At 31.6% G+C, this 8754-nt stretch overlaps 1 protein-coding gene across 1 annotated transcript in view; it reads left to right on the top strand.

The window, feature by feature from the left end:
- The first annotated feature begins 956 nt into the window (after window positions 1-956).
- Window positions 957-8754, top strand: part of LOC123669311 (RNA pseudouridylate synthase domain-containing protein 2) — a 176804-nt gene continuing 169006 nt past the window's right edge. Inside the window, exon 1 of the mRNA XM_045602921.1 lies at window positions 957-1220. The gene's annotated coding sequence lies outside the window, so the exon portion shown is untranslated. The remainder of the gene's footprint in view (window positions 1221-8754) is intronic.

The raw sequence follows: 8754 nt of genomic DNA, 5'->3' as shown, positions 1-8754 counted from the left end.
GTTGTGCCACGCCTAATGCTTGATACCACGCCTGTTATTTCTGTTAACGTGCCATTCACTGAGCCATCAGCAGGTTTCATACTAATGAAGAATTGATACAACAAAAATGTTAGATACGCGTTTCACACATTCATATTTTTTAGTTATAATTGGCTTCGGTTTCACTTGCGTAATTTCCGATTCCGTGGGAATGTGGAGATAAAAAGTGAGCCTGTTAGTAAGTGTATTATTCTAGATATCCAACTAACTACGTACCATGTTTTGTCACTATCAACTCAGTAGCTTTTTGCGTGAAAGAATAACAATCACACATTCATCCATCCTCAAAAACTATCGCACTTATATTATTATTTTCTAAATTACTTTCAATATTAAAAAGTTATTTTGAAAATTTTAGTAAATTAAAATTAATACGAATATTATACTGTTTTAAATCATAAAAACGTAATTGACTCCCATCGTAAATTCTAACCTATACTTCATGATAAATTATGGCGCTGTTGATTGATTATAATTATAATAAAATTGATAATAGGTAGATCATAAACTTTTAAAATCTAATAGAATTCTAAATTTCGTATTCATCTTCGACCATTTCCATAAATATCATATACCTACATATATACTTAACATCGGCTATACTTAAAACAAACTAGTTATCCCGCGCGATTTTACCCACTTTTTGTTGTATTTATGGTTTCAATTTCAAGTCTAATAATTTTCTATTTACTGAACTCTGTTAATTAAAATTGTTCCTGTACATTGCTACGTTGTACGCACCTATTCGCAGCTTTACAATAAAGCTCCCCTTTCCTGAAACCGGTACCCTTTAGAGGGGGCGAGCACGTGCGTATATGCCGCTCTCTTTCCCTCATAGCGCTCTACGTATATACCCGTTTCACTCTAACATCAACCGATCAGCGCACGCATTGCAGGTGAATCCGCTTGTTAGTGTTCAGTTGCTCTGTAGCCGTGTCGTAGGCGGGACGCGTTGAATGTTGTCGCAGTTCCCGCGAAAATTTACGTCTTAGACCGCTACGATATATTTTATTACTGTCCGAGATAGGTAAAACGTTTTTCCCATCGTATGTTTTATTGATGTGTGACAATTCGTCTGTGTATTTTTGATCGTGTTTGCTAAAAGCTTTCAGTGTATTTATTTGTACTGAATCGATAAGGCTCAGTGGCTCACGGATTTTCCGAGGACTTATTCTATCAACGTGAGTATTTTCAAACATTTTTGACTGCTTTCAGGTTCGAATTAATTTTCTATTTTAGTTTTTTTTTTCGAAATTTTCATTGAAGTTTCAAAATTTAATTTTTAATAGTTTAATGAGTATAAGTTGAGTTGGTGTATTAAAACTACCCTATGGTATTTTATTAGACTGTATTCAATTATCGTTTTATGAAAGTATAGTTTTTATTATTCTGTTCCATTTTTTTTTTGTGACAAATTATTTTTTTATGATCGGCATTTGGGTTATCATTTGCAGGATTAATACGTTTGATAATGTATTAACACAAATATACATTTCATGTTTATTCACGCTTAATCGTATATGTACATAGCATTCGTAAAAATGTACTTAAGTTTCGTTAGGAAAAGTGAATAAAATTGATTACAATAAGAATATATCAAACATCCTTACTAATATTCTAAAGCTGAAAAGTTTGTTTGTTTGTTTAAACGCACTTATCAGGAACTACTGTTAAAAGAGGAAAAAATTTTTTTGTGTTCGATAGCCCTCTGACAGAAGAAGTCTATTTTATTTAAATTAACGTGTATGTAAAACCGCGGGCCACAACTAGTATATAATAAAGTCATATATGACATTTATTGTCACAAAGCCAACAATGCCATTAAATTGATCAATTTATTGAATCCAAATTTATGTATACAACATAAGTTTAATTTTTTTATTAAAAATTTAGCTGATGTTATGATATAAGTAAGGTAAAAAAAATTTACCTTACTTATATCATAACATCAGCTATTTAACAAAGTATCGTGAAATACAGCGATCGCATCAATTATATCTATATAAAACTACATAATTTTAATATATTTATAAAAACAAAAAGCTGTCAGTGTCGGACCATCCTAGCAATTCTAGACAGTTTTAGAACTGCTGGTCTGGGGTTAAACTATTATAATCCTTCCTTTGCAGTCGGGCAAAAAGACACGCCAATAATAAAACAAATATTTCATGTAGTACAAATAACATGGGCGACTAAGAGTCCGTAGGTGTTGTTAATATAATACAAAATAAATATCTAGTACTTACATATGTAATCTATACTCCAGCTAATTTTTATAAAAATACGCAAGAAAAGTACTGATACATATATATTACTTATACGGAACAATTATTATTATAGCTTAATATATAAACACATACTTTAAGTGTGAAAAAACATTTTTGAGGCCATAGGCCATAATATATTCTGATATAATACATGTAACCGGAGCAGAAATAATGGATGCGGGTGCTACCGTGCGTTCAAACATTATTCCTGTACATTGTTTTTTTTTTTTTAATAATTTATAATCAGTCATAAATACACACTTTTCTTATTCTAAGATCGGCGAATAAAAAATTATAAAGATTATTGTTAAAACCACTATTAAAATGTATTTATAATCTTACTTTTATTGCTTGTAATTATTAAATTTTTTTTTGTCGTAAAATTAGCATAAAAGCTTTATTTATACAAAATATTATACATATTTACAATTCACAACTTAAGAACTAAATATTTACAGATAGTTTTGGTATAAATCATGTCCGCGTGGAATTGTTATTATTAAATTATTAAATAATAATATAAATACTTTTTGAAATAGTATGTATATTTTATTGTTTTTATTACTAAAGAGGAACCATATATCTCAGTGTATATATTTTGTAGTTTACTATATCTGAGACTGTAGAATATCTTCTTAATAGAAGCATCAGTAACTTCTCTTTCAACATAAAAGAACTTTTAACACAAGTGATATAGGCTTTAACACATCACGTCGTAACTTATTATAGAAATAATAGTAGTTATTTTTTATATCGTTTTATACGAAAAAAAATGTACGACATGTCGACATCTCATCAAGTAATTTTTTATTATTAAACACTGTATTTTCTTTAACTGATAATTCGTGTTTCGGTAATTGCAGTATTATATATTTCTTGCATAATCTGTATATTAATACGTGAAGCAAAAACTTTGTACCCCTTTTTACGAAAATTGCGCGCGGACGGAGGATTATGAAATTTCGCACACTTATAGTTTATATAGAGAAGGAGTGCGGAATGCTGATATTTAGTTTAAAATTATGCATAAAAACATAATATATCAATAATAAAAAAAACATTACACAAACTACAATGTATTCGACACACGCATTTTATACTCTTTTGTTGATTGTCAAAGTCTGTAATCATATTAAACAGTTTAAAAAAAGGTTATTCATTTTCATCATTTTTTGGTTTTCTTTAATTTAAATTTTTAATTATAATCGAATTTCAACCTCTGGGCGACCACTAGTTACTATAAATATAATTAAAAAAGATTGTCTCTCTAATTACCTTGAAATTTAACTTACTTGACTTTGAATTTCAAAAATTATTTAAGAATTAAAACGACACGCGAAGCTGATGCAATTTGTTTTTTCGTACGTAAAACCAACAGAGGTTTTTCTTATACCTACGTGAGAAATATGTATGAAAACTCGTAATTACTATAAACAACTTTTGCGCAAGCACAAAACCTGCTAATGAAACAAAAACTTTGACAATATAATTATTTTTAATAACAAAAAGATAGCATGTGCCTCGGCTGACGTTTTTCCTGACTTCTTTTTTGTATTTTATTCTTAATATATAACTTTATATACGGTTCATCATTACATCGTTATTTAAAAGTATTATATTTGTTTTTTACCCTTTTATGTTTGCTTATTTCTTACACGAATGTGTGTTTAAAGCTATAATAGTTAGAATAACGATGGATAACAATTAACATAAAATATAGTTACAAATTAAAGAAATTTTTAAATACATCACTATTATCACTATCTTTCGTTGTAAACATTCATTCTTATATATAAAATTCTCGTGTCACAATGTTAGTTACCATACTCCTCCGAAACGGCTAAACCGATTTTTATGAAATTTTGTGTTCTTTTCGGTTAGATCTGAGAATCGGCCAACATCTATTTTTCATACCCCTAAGTTATAAGGGGAGGGGGATTAAGGGGTTAATAACGTTTGCGGGGTCAGCTAGTATCTATATAAAATATATATTCCGACATAAATTACGTAATTGTATTTAATTGAATTATTACCACACTGCTCAATTTTTTTCTGAAAACGGTCGCTCTTAACGATAAGACCGCTCGGTCCTTTCAATTTTTTTTTTTTGATATATATACTATTTATAATTATATGTGGACAGTTAATTTATTGGCCATTTGTTAGCTGACTATTAAATATTTTTCCTCAATCAATCAAACTGTTTATTTCAATCGCAATAATATAATAATATTAATAATCAAACCATTAAGGGAAATCAGGCTTGCAAATAATTCAGGCAAGCAAATTGTTTTGTTTCCCTAAACTGCTAGTCACAGAATTTAGACAAAAAATACTTTTATAATTTCGCAAATGTATTGTACTGTTTTCTGTCGCTTTCATTTTTTGCTATTTCTAAATAAGGGTCAAGGGTTTCCCTCGATTTCTCTGGGACCCCATCAGATCCTGTTTTCCTTATCATGGTACCACACCTGGGATATCTTTCCAACAAAAAAAGAGTTATCAAAATCGGTTCATAAACGACAAAGTTATCTCCGAACATACATATATATATATATATATACATATATATATATATATATATATATATATATATATATATATATATATATATATATATATATATATATATATATATATATATGTATGTATGTATGTATGTATGTATGTATGTATGTATAATTATACTAAAAAATTTATGAGATCTATTCTAAATAATAGATGTAATCGCCCGCTACTCTTGTATCCATTTGATCCAGTCAATTAAGTAAAATGTCAAGTAAAAAAAAAACACAAAAATGCAGTCAAGAAACCTTGTCCTTTATTAAAAGCAAAAAATTTAGTAGTTTTAAATAAAATCACCTGCAGAGGAAGAAACATAGATCTTTTAATATGAGTACTTTTCTGAACAAACTGCTTGATTTTTGTAGAGACCTACTCTTTAGTTTTAAGTATTTTACCACTAAATTGTGCGGTCATGATGTCGGTTCAGCCTGTAACATGCCACTGCCATTATCATTACATAGGACTTCTTCTCCATGTAAGAGAATGATTGGAGCTTAGTCCATAACGCTTTTTTTTTTGATGTCGCAGGGTAACCCATTTATGGGTGATATCCAGGATGCCCGGGTAGGCATTCCTAGACCGTATGTCGGCTTAGCACTTGGGGGTACACTACCGACCAAAACCCCTGCGGGAGCCTTCAGCCGCTTTAATTGGAGGGTCCCGGATCTGCAGGCAACAGGATCCCTCCAGCGACAGGCTGGCCTCGGCGAAAAGACCAGACTTCTCCTCCATGGGGACTGTCCGGCTCACCTCTGAACAATTCCGATGACGCCATGTCTAGCAGGACCGGGTTCCCATCCCGGCCCGACATGGGCACAGGGGCGTTACTGGAAACGCATTAAGTAGCGCCTCCTACGCACCCCCGTTCGTCGCCTGCGGACGGAGGCCTCGTCGGCGGCCCTCTCTCATCCGCTCGTCGTTCTCCTTCTGGGACATTACTGTCTCGCAGAAGGAGACCATCGCCTTCCAGGACTCGTCGTCGCCGAGCATCGCGGTGATGACGCTCGGCAGTGACAAGTCCCCTCCGAGGAACCCAGTCCCAGAGGGACCCAGAGGGAGTCCATAACGCTGCTCCAATGCGGGTTGGCGGATATATTCCCTCCTATAAGTAACAATCGTTATCAGGTGCAAATGATAAAAACCGGGACCGACAGCTTAACGAGCTCACTATTTGGTAAATCAGAATAAAATATAAGGTAAGCAACTTAATGCTTGTGTTACAGGTAACAACCGACTGTTATAGCATTTTTTTATAAATATACATAAAAATAATACACATATAGACACACACATTACACCCAGACTCAGACGGGAATCAAATTCGCCACTACAAACTGCGCCGACGGGCTAGTCAAATATTAAAATGATAGTTAGTTCAGCGAGTTATAAACATACTCGATATATATATATTATATTGACTTTTTTTGTATCGTAATGAATCTGGTTTTTGATGTATGAATTTAAATGTACAATTTTTTACATATCTAATAAAGGCAAGTTGGTTTAATATGCGCCTCGAGCCAGTTGTTCACATACTCATTATTCGTTATTCAAATAAATATTTTGATTAAGGTATATCGAGATTTTATAATAATAGTAACAAAATTTATAATTTTAAAACGACAATTGAAATCAAAACGATAAAAGAGGTAGTGCACAGCAGGAAATTTCCTGCTCAAAATATGGAGCAGCTCGATTGGGTTAGTACATCGACCTTACAGAAGATCACAGCTAAAAAACAGTTTGAATTGAGATAGGGTCGGCAACACTCTTGCGATGTTTCTGGTGTTGCAAACGTTTATAAGCTACGGTAATCGCTTACCATCAGGTGAATGATGGCTTGTTTGCCCACCTGGTTGTGTAAAAAAAAGTCAAAAATGTCTTAAGATTGAAAAATAACTCGGTTATTAAAACAGTAAAACTTGCAAAATGGTCTGTAGTCGACGACGACAACTATCATCAGGTGGATCTGCTCGTTCGCCCCATTTTTATATCGAAAAAAAGGTTAATCTGTGAACCAGTCGCCTCAATGTGAGGCGGTTAGTTACTTGTTAAGACTCGAATGTTTCTATAAGGAGTTGCTGATCCAGAAAATATCGAAGCTAACTCGACGGGTCCAGTTTTTCATTACATTTGAACATGCGATGCCTTCCTCTGTAGCGTACCTTGACATCAAAATAAATATTAATTACTTACATACCTACTTTATACTGTATTTGTGATGGTTTATTCTCTTGTTTATTTGTTGTTTTTGTATTGCGGTAGATAAAATTCTTTAAAGTTCATTTTAAATTTTACTTTATATAGCTGTAAATTTATAAATATTTTTAATTATATGAAATGGTTCGTTGGACGAAGGTGCTACAAATCATAATCGTAAATTTAGTTACAGCTTTTTTCTTTGTTGTTTAAACTATTTACTAATAACTAATGCTGTGTTATAAATAATTAGTTACTTATAGTCAAAACAAATTTTTCAAAGATTTATTTCCACTATAAAATTAGATAAAAGTATAAATAAAAAAGCCTTTATTTTACTATGCTAAATTTCATCTCAGTTACTATTATTATTATAACGTTTTACTAGTTGCTATACATATATATTTTACTTTTACTAACACTAAATTAGGTACTTGATTTATTAAGCAAAGAAGGGTAAAGGTCTCCTCCAACAATACCCACTTCTATAGTGTATATTTCTAGTAAGACTTTAAAAAAAACGTAAAACTTATAATTAATAATCAATAATCTTATATATAACCTTTTCAAATTAGATACTATCTCACTATCTCAGGTCGATGTTCGACATTAAGAGTCATAATTTAATATTCTGTAACAGAACAGCTTTATTCCATATTTATAAGTAAATTAATCACTCACAGCTTAACATGAATTTAGTACCCGTAGGTATTAACTACACCTCAAATACACCACGAAAAAATCAATATTTACCAGCGGACTAGCCATATTTTCTTTCGTCGACCTAACTGTTATTCTATACACTTGATAAAAGTCGTTATTCATGATAGATAAGAGATTGTTCGCCAATACGTTGTAGACTAGCATGGTGGATTAAACTTTCATGGTTTTTTCTATAACTATGGATAGTGAAATTTATAAGTGATGCTATTTGATACAATGGTTTATCTTTTAAAAACAATTTCGCTACAGCCTATAATATCCCACGGCTGGGCATGGGCCTATATAGGAGAAGGATCGGAGCTTAATCCACCACGCTGCTCCAATGCGGGTTGGCGGATATATTCCCTACTACGAATAACGATCGCTAATAGGTGTAAATGATAACAACCGCGACCGGCGGCTTAACGTGCTCTCCGAGGCACGGTGGGAAGACCCACAAGGACTGCACAAACACCCAGACCAAAAACAATTAAATTAGTTTAAAATAAATGTACTGTATATAAAGACCAATAACCTTTTTAGCGATGCTATACTCGGATAAGAGTGTAACAAAATAATTATTAATTACGTACGATAAAGTTTATGTATAACCGGTTATCCGCTTATTAGTTATTACGCGTTTCAAATTAACACGTCTTTGTTATCAGAAAATGAAATGTACATGCGTTATGGAATTTCTTACAGTTTCATTGTAAATTTAAATTTAATTTTTGATACAGTTTTATTAGTTTTTTTACGATGTATTCAAAAAAAATATTTTTTTGTTAAAAAAAATTTTTTTTTGAATTAAAAAAATATTTTTTTGTTATGTAGTTTTATATTTAACAAGAAACGAAATCAATTATTGCAATAAATAAAAAACAATAATTGTGTTCCGTGATAAATAATTCATATATGTTTATAGAAAATATTTATTTTAAATAAATATGCAGTAAATAATTGTCAATCATGTAACGCATAT

The sequence above is a fragment of the Melitaea cinxia genome, chromosome 3 (assembly GCF_905220565.1).
Source record: "Melitaea cinxia chromosome 3, ilMelCinx1.1, whole genome shotgun sequence".
Taxonomy (NCBI): domain Eukaryota; kingdom Metazoa; phylum Arthropoda; class Insecta; order Lepidoptera; family Nymphalidae; genus Melitaea; species Melitaea cinxia.
Note: the sequence above shows the minus strand (reverse complement) of the source record. Positions and strands in the feature narration are given on the sequence as shown.